Source organism: Antechinus flavipes, chromosome 2 (genome assembly GCF_016432865.1).
Source record: "Antechinus flavipes isolate AdamAnt ecotype Samford, QLD, Australia chromosome 2, AdamAnt_v2, whole genome shotgun sequence".
Taxonomy (NCBI): domain Eukaryota; kingdom Metazoa; phylum Chordata; class Mammalia; order Dasyuromorphia; family Dasyuridae; genus Antechinus; species Antechinus flavipes.
The window spans coordinates 1,602,721-1,618,285 of NC_067399.1; the positions used below are offsets into that span (position 1 = coordinate 1,602,721).

General features: G+C 46.1%; 1 long non-coding RNA gene across 2 annotated transcripts; it reads left to right on the top strand.

Moving 5' to 3' along the window:
* Window positions 1–222: 222 nt before the first annotated feature.
* Window positions 223–14,498, top strand: LOC127547256 (uncharacterized). Of its 2 annotated transcripts, none has more exons than XR_007950115.1 (3): window positions 223–406; window positions 495–7,503; window positions 13,317–14,498. It is a non-coding gene; the product is annotated as an uncharacterized LOC127547256 (long non-coding RNA). The 2 variants fall into 2 exon arrangements; XR_007950114.1 differs by lacking the exon at window positions 13,317–14,498 and adding an exon at window positions 7,717–8,901.
* The last annotated feature ends 1,067 nt before the right edge of the window (window positions 14,499–15,565 follow it).

Here is a 15,565-nt window from a genome sequence, read left to right on the forward strand (position 1 = left end):
GACCGAGAGACAGGGGGAGGAAGGGAAGGAGGGAGGGGGAGAAGGAGGGAAGGGGAGGAAAGGAAGGAGGGAGAGAGGGGGAGGGGGGAAGAGAGAAGAAGGGAGGGAGAGAGACAAGAGACAGACCGAGAGAGACAGAGAGAGCGGGAGGAAGGGAAGGAGCGAGGGAGGAGGAAGGAGAGGGAGGGAGGAGAGAGAAAGAGAGAGAGGGAGGGAGGGAGGGAGAGGGAGACGGTGCGGCAGAGCTGCGTCAGCGCTGCGGAGGAGGGAGCAGCTGGCATCTCCCGGCCGGGCCGCAGCGGAGGACCAGGGGGTGCCAGCAGCCGAAGGTGAGGGCAGGCCCCGGCTCCCGCCCCCCGGACGCGGATCTCTCTCTGCGGTGCCACGGCTTCTCGGAGCCACCCAGGTAGGAGACGTCTCCGAACGAGCGCGCGCGGTCATGGCGCCCGGGGGTCGGTGCCCAGCTCTCACTGGTGCCGTTTCTGCCCCGACAGCGCAGGCAGCTCGGATGATCCATCCCACTAAGCAGCCCGAGGGCAAAGAAGCGGAATCGTGGACCTTACTGCAGCCCAGCCCAGCCCCGAGCCCGAGGAAGCAGCAGAGGAAGATGCTGATGTCGCTGCCCACGCTGACGGTCCTAGTGCCCCTCATCTCTCTGGCCGGCCTGATCTACTCGGCCTCGGTGGATGAGAACTTTCCCCACGGCTGCACCAGCACCACCAGCCTGTGCTTTTACAGCCTGCTCCTGCCCATCATCCTGCCGGTCTGCGTGATCCTCTACCTCTGGACCTGGACACAGAATTAAAGCCACCCAATTCCCCCCCCCCCCCTACTCCCCGCTCCCCACCCCCGAGAGCATTTACAGCGTAGGGCCTGTTGTCTCCATTTAAACAAGAAAATGCTCTCATTTCATTCCGCTTAACTCTTCATAGACTGGAATGATCTCGTTCTCCTAGGGGAAAGGTCTCCATCCCTCTCTGAGAGTCGGGGGTAAGGGGCGTTCAGACGGGCTCATTTTCATCCCGCCTTCCTGTTCCAGAGCTGGAGGTGGGGGCGGTAGGAGATGGGGGTGGGGAGTCCCTACTTATTCTTTTCTTTAAAATATCCTCCTGTATCTCGATCTGTGGAAGCGCTTGATTATATTAAGTTCTGATTATATCGAACTCGAAATTGAAATGCATTGGCCAAAAGGTTCTTGGATTGTTTTCCTCACTGGCTTAAAGGCCTTTGTAATGGAAGGAAACGATAAAGATAAATCTTTTCAAAGATGCTTTACCAAATAATTCACTCGTTTAGATAGTTTCAGTTAAATTCATTGGAACTAGAATTCATTCAAAAACTTACAATACAGTGAAAATTGATGTGCATAGAAAAATACAAAAACCGAGGAGCAGAGAGGAATCAGAGATGATCTACTCTGGCACAACACAAACCTGAAATTCAATGAAAACCAAACACTCCTAGAAATAGAAATATCCTCAAGTCACCTTGATTTTGATTTCCAAAGAGCAGGAATATCAAACTTGGGATCTTTCACCAGACCCTGAAAGGTTTACCCAAAATTAGAGTCTCCAGTATGGGCCTTAAGAAAAGTCTAGGTTTTAGGAAAGCATTGCAGAAAATTGACAGAAATTTTAGCTTCATTGAGGTAAGAAAGTAGGAAGACTTACAGGGAGGTCAAGCTATGGACTTCCCCCAGAGAAATGCTGATTTCTTCCCCAGGATATAGCGCTTAGGTTTCTCATCATTTCTAAGTTTGATGTTGAAGAGTATGAGTTTCTTGTTGATGTCCAAAATTGGTTGGAATTATGTTTTGAACTTTAAACTTGAGCTACTTAAAATACAGATTTATATTGGGTTTAATGAGTTAATTAGGGGAAATGTTATTTCCAGCACAGTAGATCTGGGCTCTGAAGAACAGCTATTGGGCACCATAGCTTTGAAGTTGTTTCTGAGAGTGAAAGTGAGAGAAGCTCTGCTCTGAATGCCACTGGTACAAGTGTCAGAGCATTGGAATAATCATTTGGAGATGCATTCAACTGGATTGTTTTGTGGCTTATTGTTTGATGTCAGTGTTATGTTGATGTGTTTCTTGCATAATGATTTGGGAAAATCATTGCAGAGAAGCAGTGTTGGCTTGTGGAATAATACCCGGAGTGTGATGCATTTGTACACTTAGGAATTTTGCTCCTCTTTTGATCATAATACTGTGATTTTATGAATTTAAGCTATTACTTATTAGTAACTTTTGTCTGGAAGGTAGCATGCTCTTCTGGCTTAAAATAGTCTTAAATGTATCCTCTGGGAGAGGTTGCTTATTACCTTGGGAAGACTCATTGTTGGATATTCTATCGATTGGCCAACCCCTCTGAACCTTCTGTCTTGGTAAGGTCCAAAAGTTCTTTAACCCTGTGACCACAGAGAAGGCAGGAAGGGTTTTAGAAATTCTTCCCTAAGATTAAGGCTTAGGGAGGAACCAACTCTTCTCCCCCCCCCCACCTACAACACACACACCCAGGTGCCCACCTGCACACAAATGTACTCCCACACACTCACATTCTCACAGGCTAATGGGGAGATATTGACTTGCAATATGGTGACCTGTCTAAATACTGATTGTTATGGAAACTATGGAAACTCCCTGGATAAAATTATTCAATTGGTATTTATCAGTGCTGTATCTTTGAGTCCACTTTGGATCAACAAATCCCAGTTTCAAAGATTTTCCTGTTGGCATAGGGGTTGATAATCGGTGCATTAAGCTATACAAGCTAACTGTAATCAGGATCTTTAGAGGTTTGTGTATATTCATGTTATGAGTAAAATCCCCAAATGTGATTATTTTCTAAATTTCTAACGATCTTTTTTCTTGCACCAGAATGTATTAAATTAGAATCTACTAAAAGTTTTTGGATAAACTTGTATATGCTTAATAAGCACTAAGGATAAATGTTTTTAATTGTTATTTGTTATCAACTTAATGATATTGCCATTAGCTTGAGAAACAAGGTACCCTGCCCTGAGCTAGAAGCAATGAAATTTACTATGTAAGAGATGAAATCTCTGAAGATGGTCATTTGATTTGCTCCAAGTACTGAATCTGGGTGTGTGTTTACATGTTTGTCAAGCTAGCAATCCATCGTTCAAAGGAAATGCCAAGAGCTGCTCAAAAGGAGTATGATCTCTATGTGTAATAGTGGATGCTAATTGCTGGGAAAGTTGAGAAGACAGTCTTATAAAAATAATGGTAGGACCTTCTTGACTCGGTTTCTCCATTATGCTATTTCTTTTTTGACCAGGAAAGTTTCCCATGAAATATGGACCCAACTCTCAGACCCTTTGAAAAATTTTGGCTCACAATTGGCTGTTGCAAAAAGTTTTGACTTATGCCCGAAATCAGACAACGCTTGTCCTCTTACACCCTTTATCAACCTATTGATCTGTGGCTTTAGACTCGACCCTGATGATTGCTACCTTATCCCTCCTTCTGATTTCATAGCAAATGTCTCTGACCATGACTAAAGAACTACAAAGGTTTTATAGTGAATCTCCTTGTTCCAATCATCAAACTTCTCTGAGCAGATGCTTGTCTTTCTGCTGTTGACTATGGCCATTACTTGTCTCACCTTCCTGACCTAGATGACGAGCTCTATTTTAATAGTTGTATACATATACATACATACATATATATGTGTGTGTGTATATGTACATATGTATATATATATAAGCTTATGTTTTAAGAGTCTCTCTTTCTGTCCAAGTGACCCTTCTCTTTCCTATGACCTGAAGCTAACATATGAGTTTACAATATAATCTTCACATGAGGAGAAATGATTAAAGACACATGAAGGCTAGAATTCTTAATGGAGTGAGAAAGGCAACATGATTAGGCTACTCCCCCCCGCCCCAGGACTGAGATACATGTGAGTGATTGTTAATGTTTCCCAAATGATATTAAATATACTAAAAGAGCTCGTATTGTACTAGCTGCAATTGTACTAGGAGCTTTAGAACGGCACCATGGCAGTGAAAACAATTTTGGCAAAAAGCCAAATAAAGACAATGGTCCTATAATGATATATTTTATATTTGACTCTGGAAAAGGTGAAGCCAGGTACTGAATCTACTCCAGAAATTCCATTTGATTAGCACCAGATGAGTCTCATATAGATGGCGAAAACCAAGAATTTCGAATATGTTTAGTAACTGTCTATAAATTCTCACATTGGATTGGAGGTTTTGTATGCAAAATTGCTCTATTTGTTGTTAAGAAACTATCTGTTGGAGGGGTTTCTAAGGGGGACATTCTCTCTGGGTCTGGCCCTCAAGAATCCTTTTTAAAAAAATTCTTCCTCCACCTTTTAAAAATTGTTGTTGATCGCATCTAAAAGTCTTGGGAAAAGGAGAAAGAGCAAATTACAACTCAGATGAGTTGCAGGCATCTGCAACTCTGATGTTCTTCCTATAGTCTTGATAATTATAAAATTGATACCATAAGGTTTGTCCTGGCTTTCACCTCATGGATTAATTACAGGAAGGACAATGTGATTTAAGTTTGGTCCGATTTTACTAAATTATATTAAGTCTTATCACTAGCAGGTTAGGTGACTTATTTAGGAAACTATCATGAGAGGCATTGCTTGGAGCCAGGAAAGTGAATCTGCTCAAAGAAATGCTTCTTAAAAGTTCAAATCAAATGCCCCAGAAACAAGGTGGAAAGATCCTTTCCAGAAAATGTTAACTATCCACATGGCAATTGAAAAATTCAAGCTGTTAATTCATGGACATATATATCTCAAGACCAGGCTTAACACTTTGTGGATCGAACCTTTTGCCTTAGAATTAGCAAGGGAAAAGTGCTTCCCAGAAGCAGACTATTTCACGAGTTAGATAGCAAAACCCAAGACTACAGAGCAAGGATTGTATTACCTAAATGGACATATAGGTACATTCTGTGTTACTTTTTTGTCCAGACTGTCCAGTTATTTGCTGTTCTTTATCTCTTAGAAATTTCTTATCCTTCTATAAAGGTATGCAGGCACCAGATTTAAGAAACTGGAAGTTGAAACTCAGGTCCTCTTTGTTCCAGTCCTTCACAAAATTACCGGTAATAATGTCTTAGTCTAAATATGGAAATATCTTGGGTTACATAGAAATATAAACTACTCTTAAGATTCAGTTTCCCCTATAATTGCAGGTACTTTTCACTAAATCTTTACTACTGCTCAAAATTATTGCTTCAGAAACTTTGGGAGGAAAGACTGAGTTTTGAAAATTATTCCGACCTTCCATTCTTGCTTAAAGGTTTTACTTAAGCTGCTTTCTTATTCTTTTCAGTTTTATGGTAGTATAATTAATTGATTCATGTTTCCCCCTTGGGGGAGAATGTTTTGGATTTTATATTTGTTCCTCATATATTTTGGCTTCCTCACTCCCATAACCCAATTTGGACTAAGATCCCTCCTTTGCACAAACAACTGTCTTGCTGTAGCGGAATCACAGTTATTAAGTGGTTCAGATCTGATGAAACTCCTGAGGAAGGATGCAAGGGGAGAACTGTAGAGAAAGAGAATAAACCTGAAGACACTTGGAACTGGGGGAAACGTCTTCTAACAAAATTAACTAAGTCCCGAGACCAAGGAAACAGAACTGAGGAGTCTCACTCTCTTTTGCTCCCTACTGACTACATCTGAGTAAACAAGAATGATCCCATTTTAAAATGGAACCATCTTAAAAATTCCTTGCTTATCCAGGGTATTCTGAGGAGACTAAACATTGAGAATGTGTTTTTCCCATAAGAACAAACTTGACCTTTAACAACTCCAGTGATCCCAGGGCTTGCATATGTTCCCATTTCTCTTCTGTTTCAGAATGGCTCAGACCCTGAACAAGCCTCTCTACCTTAAGAAGGAGAAGGTACAACTAGCCCAATCAGCTCAATCTTTTTGACAGCAAATCTTACAGTTGTGATAGTGGATCAGATTCTCTTTGGACTCACCAGGAATCTCCAGGATGGGGTGGAGAGGAGATTCCTGCTCAGGTCTCAGTTTGGCGACCTGCTTATGAGGTTTGCTCTGGCTAATAGGTTCCGTAAAATAGGGTCCGTAAAAAGGAAGAATAGATCTTTGTCGTGAGAAATTGAATCATTTGTGCTGGTTTTCATAGAATATCACTTTTTCCCAAAAAATGGAAAATGGTTTGTTCCATCATTGCACTGAAAAGGATCCCTGAGGATAGGATCTGACCCAGTGAATTTATTGTCATAGGGAGGTCCCAGCTGAGGAAACTCTCTCTCCCCAGGAAGAGCAGTGAGGTAATTTCCCATTATGTTAGAGCCAGCTTTACATTCTGAGTGGAGACTGTGGTACCACTCCTATAGATCTCTACTGAATTTTCTCTGGTTCACTTTGGGCCAGTGACCCCACGAGGGAGACACAAGGACGTGCCTAAATAGAAAGCAAGTAATAGACAAAGTCATTAAATCTAGACCTTGATGGAAGCCCATGAGCAAAATGTCAAATAGCTAAAACTTGGATCCCTGTGGCACTCCACCCCCAACTGACCATGAAAGGTCTAGCTTCTGACCCGAGCTCTCCAGCCAGTTCCTACCCCATATAATTGTATCATCTTCTAGCTCACAAGTCTCCGTCTTGTCCCTGTGTATCATATGCCAAAGATGGCTGTCCTCACCCTCTGAATCAGTGGCCAAAGCTGGGAGAGAGATGGAGGGAAGTTTGCTTAACACAGTATTTTAGGAAGAGAAGAACAAGAACGGGGAAAAGATCAGCGTGGAAGCCCTAGAACAGGACTTCTTAAATTTTTCCATTTGTAACCCCTTTTCACCTGAGAAATTTTTACATGACCGTAGGTATATAAGTATATAAAATAAATATACAAATCAAACATTTACTGATAATAAATCATAATTTCTCCACTACCGCAGTCAGTTATGAGATCCCCACACGCAGTCAAAACCCACAGTTTTAGAAGCTGGAACCTAGAATGTGAGTATGTGGGCAAAAGTAGGAATAAGAGCCAGGCCCTGTGGGGTCCGGAGGGGTCCAAGAGAAGGGGTCAGAGGTTTCTAAAGCTTGGGAGAAGGAGCCTCAGTTCCCCAGGAACAAGAATCAAGAGATCTGGTCTGTCCTTCAAAAGATATATATATTTTTTAAATCAAAAGATAATTTTAAACAGGCTAAGACAGATACCAGAGAAAGGGAAAGTGCTGGCTGGGGAAGGGTCACCAGAGTCTGGGGTCCTGGCCTCTAGCACCTGACAGGGCGGGGGCTCAGGGTCCGCATCCTCCAGGTCAAATTGGACTATTGTGTCCAAGAAGATGGCAGCTCCAGGAGCTTTTCCTGACACATCTACAGTGGACTGCATTTCCTCGCCTTCTACCCCAAGAACTGGGCTGGGACAGAGTCTGAGAGAGGTCTAGGGGAGGAAGAGGATGGCAACGGATGATGGTCTGTGCTCCAGAGACCCCAGGCTTGGGAGACACAGGTACTAATTTCTGCACAACGCTGACCCCCTCCCCAAATCTGCCCCGGGCTCTTAATTCTATTCCCTCCTCTCCAGTAGACCAGAGGGGCACATAATTCCCAGACATCAGCAGTCCCTCCTCAGGGGATGGGGGTTGGTGCTCCCCAGACGGGACACGGGTGGGGATTCACTTCTACTCTTTGTCCTTATTCGGCCTCTTCTCCTTCCCTCCAGCTCTCTCATCCATGAGCGTGACTCCCATGGACTCCCCCAGTACCAATGCCCCGAGGCGCTGGGCTTCCACTCCCAGAACTCCAGGAGGAGGGGGTGTAGGAAGAGCCAGGTCTCCCAGGAGGGATGGGGCCGCTGTGCCCAGGTTGGATAAGGCCCCCCCAGGTCTGGAGGGGGGCAGAGATATACCTACCCCAAAAGACCGGGGGCCAAGCCGAAATGTTGCTGCGCTCTCTGCTGAGGGCGATGGAGAGTGCAGGGAGAGGGGCGCAAGAGCTCTGTTGTGACCAAGGGCATGGTGATGTTCGGAGATCCCCCAGCTCCATCCATAGTCTCCTCCTCCTCCAGAGGCTTGAGGAGAGCTCAGGGGAAGCCTGACCAATACTGCTGCTGCCGCCGGTGACCTTGGACATTGCTGCTGTACCTGAAGAGGAATAAGACGGGACTCGATTGGGTGGCAGGGCCTGGGTCAGGGACACACTGGGCCAGGGGAAAGGGAAGAAAACAGGGGCCCCTTTGTGTCTCTGCTCCCTCTCCACAAGCATGTGGAGTTGCCATTCTGGGGAGTGGGCTGCCCTCCAAACTACTGGGGACCAGGACCGTGGAGGTAATGGACATCATTCCCATCAATGACCCCTCAGGGTCATGGGGGGGGGGGGAAGGAGAGGGGGACAAGGGCAAGTAGCTGTCACTCCCAAGCTTCTACCTGGATGAATACACCTCAGGGCATCATGTAGCCCTGAGACTTCCAGCAAGGGCTAAGAGGTGGGAGGGCTCTTCTCTGCTTCTTGTGGGGACCCTGAGGACTCCCTCCCTACCTGAGGCACTGTGGTCTGGGTCTCTGGCTGCCTCATCCACAGTTGTGTTTGTTCTTTCCTGATAATAAGCATCTTCCCAAGATGGACATGTCCAGACTTAGATGTGAGCTGGGAACTGGGGAGTTCTGGGAATTCCCCTGGTCAGAGCTGAATGACGGCAATCCCCAACCATTTACTTGGTAGCCTTAGAGCTCAGACAGCCTAGAGCCCATGTGAGTATCTCCTGTTCCACCTCCCCAAGCCCAGCAAAGGGCAAGAACCATGACAAGTAAGTCTCTCGCTCCTGTTTTAGGCTGGTTTTTGTCAAATGTACCCTTGTGAGTAGTGGCTTAGCATCTTTGATGTGTAGGAAATAAATAGTTGTCCTATATCCCATGTTGTGTGTTGAGTGATTTGTGAGAGTCCTAAGTGTGAGCCAAAACCTAAGTGTAAAAAGAGGCAGCCTCCCCTTACTGTGTGCTTAGGACTAGAGCCGGGGTCCCTCAAGGACCTAGTCCCCCAGTGCCCCTGGAAGTGCAGCAAGGCTTCTTCAGGGCTAGACATCTCCCCAGATGGCAGTAAATCGGGAGGATCGCATCTGAGGAAAATAAAACGTTGTAACTCCCTCTAAGCTTCTGGGTCCTCCAAACAGTCCAGGGAGCAAGAGGCTCTATCTACTGGCTACCTCGCTATCCCTTCTCAAGCCAACAAAAGCACAAAAGTCCAGTCTTACCCACCCAATGGGAAAGGGGGTCGTTACCACAGGCCTTACTTTGGCAACATGATTTGGGTAATTTGAGGCCCCCTGCACAGAAGGTATTGAGGACCTTACAGTGGATAAAGGATAAGAACACAATTATCCCCAAGTTGGAGAAAAGCATTAGCCAGCAATTACTTCCCTGCATTATACATAATGGGGCATGGGGAACACTCATCATGATGGGAATTTATGGACCCCCATGATACTCAAGTAAAGGGGGGAAGGATTACCTGAGTAATAATATTACTTGTTAGTGGAACCTCTAGGTCTCACTCCTACTTCTTCCTACAGAAAGGGCAGGGTCAGCAAAAGCCTCCAAACTTCCCAGTCTCCACCTCCTGGGCAGCTGGAGTGGCTCTGTCTCCACTGGATCCTTCCCTTTCTCTCTCCAGACGTGACTGTTTAGCCTCCGAAGCTCACCAAGAAGGGAATCACACCAGACAATTACTCCCAATAGGAATGAAAACCAGACTCAGGGTTTCAGGTGGTAAAGTGGCTCATAAAATGTGTCCAGGTAGTTTCCACCAACCACTTAGCTAATGTGATTGGTGGCTTTCTAATATACAGACATAGTTGAATATGTTTTACAAGGATGGATAAGATCTAGGACCCAGAGATAGCGATTTCCATCTCTGTGGGGAAGAGGAAGAGGTCCACGCTGGCACCTGCAGCAGCTCAGGGGAGAGGGGCCCGAGGGATCCTTGGGAAGGGAGAGGATTCCCTTACTTTCTTGTATATGGAACTAGGCTTTGGCTTGGCTTGGCTTGGTGCGTGCCCCTATCACCCAATATGAAAGCAGCCTACCTCCAGGGAAAGACCAAATGTGTTCCCCTACAATATGGACAGCCTCTTTTGATTGGCTGCATACCCAGACTGAGGTAGCTTTCCTCTCTTTCCTAGAGTGTCTGGAAAAGGTGAAAATACAAGATCATCCACAGCATTGGTATCATGACCTTCCCCTTCCACTTTCCCCTTCTACTTCATGACCCCAAAAAATTGGGTTTAGGGTTTGTTTTATTATTGCATTTGTCCTTTTGGGTTCTAGGTGCAGGGAATGGATCCCCCACTAGACCCAGGGGCTAGATCCCTTGAGATCCTAAAACCCTAGAATTCCAGAATTGCTCTGAAAAGCCAAGTCCTGACAACTCATCAAAGGATTTGAGTTTAAAATTTGAGAGGAGGGAAGTGGGGGTGGGGGGGTGGGAGGGAGGTCTGTGCTATATTGGAACTGAGCCAATTCATTACCCTAATCTTGCCCTCCCTGAGTATGAGATGGTGTGAGATATTGGGAGAACATGTTTGAAGAAGAGTATGTGTAATTTTTTTCTTATAAGTTTGAGGTAGATATCCCTTTACAAAAGCTAAACAGTTGGAATGATTAAATGGAACTGGAAGTTGAAACTCAGGTCCTCTTTGTTCCAGTCCTTCACAAAATTACCGGTAATAATGTCTTAGTCTAAATATGGAAATATCTTGGGTTACATAGAAATATAAACTACTCTTAAGATTCAGTTTCCCCTATAATTGCAGGTACTTTTCACTAAATCTTTACTACTGCTCAAAATTATTGCTTCAGAAACTTTGGGAGGAAAGACTGAGTTTTGAAAATTATTCCGACCTTCCATTCTTGCTTAAAGGTTTTACTTAAGCTGCTTTCTTATTCTTTTCAGTTTTATGGTAGTATAATTAATTGATTCATGTTTCCCCCTTGGGGGAGAATGTTTTGGATTTTATATTTGTTCCTCATACATTTTGGCTTCCTCACTCCCATAACCCAATTTGGACTAAGATCCCTCCTTTGCACAAACAACTGTCTTGCTGTAGCGGAATCACAGTTATTAAGTGGTTCAGATCTGATGAAACTCCTGAGGAAGGATGCAAGGGGAGAACTGTAGAGAAAGAGAATAAACCTGAAGACACTTGGAACTGGGGGAAACGTCTTCTAACAAAATTAATTAAGTCCTGAGACCAAGGAAACAGAACTGAGGAGTCTCACTCTCTTTTGCTCCCTACTGACTACATCTGAGTAAACAAGAATGATCCCATTTTAAAATGGAACCATCTTAGAAATTCCCTGCTTATCCAGGGTATTCTGAGGAGACTAAACATTGAGAATGTGTTTTTCCCATAAGAACAAACTTGACCTTTAACAACTCCAGTGATCCCAGGGCTTGCATATGTTCCCATTTCTCTTCTGTTTCAGAATGGCTCAGACCCTGAACAAGCCTCTCTACCTTAAGAAGGAGAAGGTACAACTAGCCCAATCAGCCAATCTTTTTGACAGCAAATCTTACAGTTGTGATAGTGGATCAGATTCTCTTTGGACTCACCAGGAATCTCCAGGATGGGGTGGAGAGGAGATTCCTGCTCAGGTCTCAGTTTGGCGACCTGCTTATGAGGTTTGCTCTGGCTAATAGGTTCCGTAAAATAGGGTCCGTAAAAAGGAAGAATAGATCTTTGTCGTGAGAAATTGAATCATTTGTGCTGGTTTTCATAGAATATCACTTTTTCCCAAAAAATGGAAAATGGTTTGTTCCATCATTGCACTGAAAAGGATCCCTGAGGATAGGATCTGACCCAGTGAATTTATTGTCATAGGGAGGTCCCAGCTGAGGAAACTCTCTCTCCCCAGGAAGAGCAGTGAGATAATTTCCCATTGTGTTAGAGCCAGCTTTACATTCTGAGTGGAGACTGTGGTACCACTCCTATAGATCTCTACTGAATTTTCTCTGGTTCACTTTGGGCCAGTGACCCCACGAGGGAGACACAAGGACGTGCCTAAATAGAAAGCAAGTAATAGACAAAGTCATTAAATCTAGACCTTGATGGAAGCCCAGAGCAAAATGTCAAATAGCTAAAACTTGGATCCCTGTGGCACTCCACCCCCAACTGACCATGAAAGGTCTAGCTTCTGACCCGAGCTCTCCAGCCAGTTCCTACCCCATATAATTGTATCATCTTCTAGCTCACAAGTCTCCGTCTTCTCCCTGTGTATCATATGCCAAAGATGGCTGTCCTCACCCTCTGAATCAGTGGCCAAAGCTGGGAGAGAGATGGAGGGAAGTTTGCTTAACACAGTATTTTAGGAAGAGAAGAACAAGAACGGGGAAAAGATCAGCGTGGAAGCCCTAGAACAGGACTTCTTAAATTTTTCCATTTGTAACCCCTTTTCACCTGAGAAATTTTTACATGACCGTAGGTATATAAGTATATAAAATAAATATACAAATCAAACATTTACTGATAATAAATCATAATTTCTCCACTACCGCAGTCAGTTATGAGATCCCCACACGCAGTCAAAACCCACAGTTTTAGAAGCTGGAACCTAGAATGTGAGTATGTGGGCAAAAGTAGGAATAAGAGCCAGGCCCTGTGGGGTCCGGAGGGGTCCAAGAGAAGGGGTCAGAGGTTTCTAAAGCTTGGGAGAAGGAGCCTCATTCCCCAGGAACAAGAATCAAGAGATCTGGTCTGTCCTTCAAAAGATATATATATTTTTTAAATCAAAAGATAATTTTAAACAGGCTAAGACAGATACCAGAGAAAGGGAAAGTGCTGGCTGGGGAAGGGTCACCAGAGTCTGGGGTCCTGGCCTCTAGCACCTGACAGGGTGGGGGCTCAGGGTCCGCATCCTCCAGCTCAAATTGGACTATTGTGTCCAAGAAGATGGCAGCTCCAGGAGCTTTTCCTGACACATCTACAGTGGACTGCATTTCCTCGCCTTCTACCCCAAGAACTGGGCTGGGACAGAGTCTGAGAGAGGTCTAGGGGAGGAAGAGGATGGCAACGGATGATGGTCTGTGCTCCAGAGACCCCAGGCTTGGGAGACACAGGTACTAATTTCTGCACAACGCTGACCCCCTCCCCAAATCTGCCCCGGGCTCTTAATTCTATTCCCTCCTCTCCAGTAGACCAGAGGGGCACATAATTCCCAGACATCAGCAGTCCCTCCTCAGGGGATGGGGGTTGGTGCTCCCCAGACGGGACACGGGTGGGGATTCACTTCTACTCTTTGTCCTTATTCGGCCTCTTCTCCTTCCCTCCAGCTCTCTCATCCATGAGCGTGACTCCCATGGACTCCCCCAGTACCAATGCCCCGAGGCGCTGGGCTTCCACTCCCAGAACTCCAGGAGGAGGGGGTGTAGGAAGAGCCAGGTCTCCCAGGAGGGATGGGGCCGCTGTGCCCAGGTTGGATAAGGCCCCCCCAGGTCTGGAGGGGGGCAGAGATATACCTACCCCAAAAGACCGGGGGCCAGGCCGAAATGTTGCTGCGCTCTCTGCTGAGGGCGATGGAGAGTGCAGGGAGAGGGGCGCAAGAGCTCTGTTGTGACCAAGGGCATGGTGATGTTTGGAGATCCCCAGCTCCATCCATAGTCTCCTCCTCCTCCAGAGGCTTGAGGAGAGCTCAGGGGAAGCCTGACCAATACTGCTGCTGCCGCCGGTGACCTTGGACATTGCTGCTGTACCTGAAGAGGAATAAGACGGGACTCGATTGGGTGGCAGGGCCTGGGTCAGGGACACACTGGGCCAGGGGAAAGGGAAGAAAACAGGGGCCCCTTTGTGTCTCTGCTCCCTCTCCACAAGCATGTGGAGTTGCCATTCTGGGGAGTGGGCTGCCCTCCAAACTACTGGGGACCAGGACCGTGGAGGTAATGGACATCATTCCCATCAATGACCCCTCAGGGTCATGGGGGGGGGGAAGGAGAGGGGGGCAAGGGCAAGCAGCTGTCACTCCCAAGCTTCTACCTGGATGAATACACCTCAGGGCATCATGTAGCCCTGAGACTTCCAGCAAGGGCTAAGAGGTGGGAGGGCTCTTCTCTGCTTCTTGTGGGGACCCTGAGGACTCCCTCCCTACCTGAGGCACTGTGGTCTGGGTCTCTGGCTGCCTCATCCACGGTTGTGTTTGTTCTTTCCTGATAATAAGCATCTTCCCAAGATGGACATGTCCAGACTTAGATGTGAGCTGGGAACTGGGGAGTTCTGGGAATTCCCCTGGTCAGAGCTGAATGACGGCAATCCCCAACCATTTACTTGGTAGCCTTAGAGCTCAGACAGCCTAGAGCCCATGTGAGTATCTCCTGTTCCACCTCCCCAAGCCCAGCAAAGGGCAAGAACCATGACAAGTAAGTCTCTCGCTCCTGTTTTAGGCTGGTTTTTGTCAAATGTACCCTTGTGAGTAGTGGCTTAGCATCTTTGATGTGTAGGAAATAAATAGTTGTCCTATATCCCATGTTGTGTGTTGAGTGATTTGTGAGAGTCCTAAGTGTGAGCCAAAACCTAAGTGTAAAAAGAGGCAGCCTCCCCTTACTGTGTGCTTAGGACTAGAGCCGGGGTCCCTCAAGGACCTAGTCCCCCAGTGCCCCTGGAAGTGCAGCAAGGCTTCTTCAGGGCTAGACATCTCCCCTGATGGCAGTAAATCGGGAGGATCGCATCTGAGGAAAATAAAACGTTGTAACTCCCTCTAAGCTTCTGGGTCCTCCAAACAGTCCAGGGAGCAAGAGGCTCTATCTACTGGCTACCTCGCTATCCCTTCTCAAGCCAACAAAAGCACAAAAGTCCAGTCTTACCCACCCAATGGGAAAGGGGGTCGTTACCACAGGCCTTACTTTGGCAACATGATTTGGGTAATTTGAGGCCCCCTGCACAGAAGGTATTGAGGACCTTACAGTGGATAAAGGATAAGAACACAATTATCCCCAAGTTGGAGAAAAGGATTAGCCAGCAATTACTTCCCTGCATTATACATAATGGGGCATGGGGAACACTCATCATGATGGGAATTTATGGACCCCCATGATACTCAAGTAAAGGGGGGAAGGATTACCTGAGTAATAATATTACTTGTTAGTGGAACCTCTAGGTCTCACTCCTACTTCTTCCTACAGAAAGGGCAGGGTCAGCAAAAGCCTCCAAACTTCCCAGTCTCCACCTCCTGGGCAGCTGGGGTGGCTCTGTCTCCACTGGATCCTTCCCTTTCTCTCTCCAGACGTGACTGTTTAGCCTCCGAAGCTCACCAAGAAGGGAATCACACCAGACAATTACTCCCAATAGGAATGAAAACCAGACTCAGGGTTTCAGGTGGTAAAGTGGCTCATAAAATGTGTCCAGGTAGTTTCCACCAACCACTTAGCTAATGTGATTGGTGGCTTTCTAATATACAGACATAGTTGAATATGTTTTACAAGGATGGATAAGATCTAGGACCCAGAGATAGCGATTTCCATCTCTGTGGGGAAGAGGAAGAGGTCCACGCTGGCACCTGCAGCAGCTCAGGGGAGAGGGGCCCGAGGGA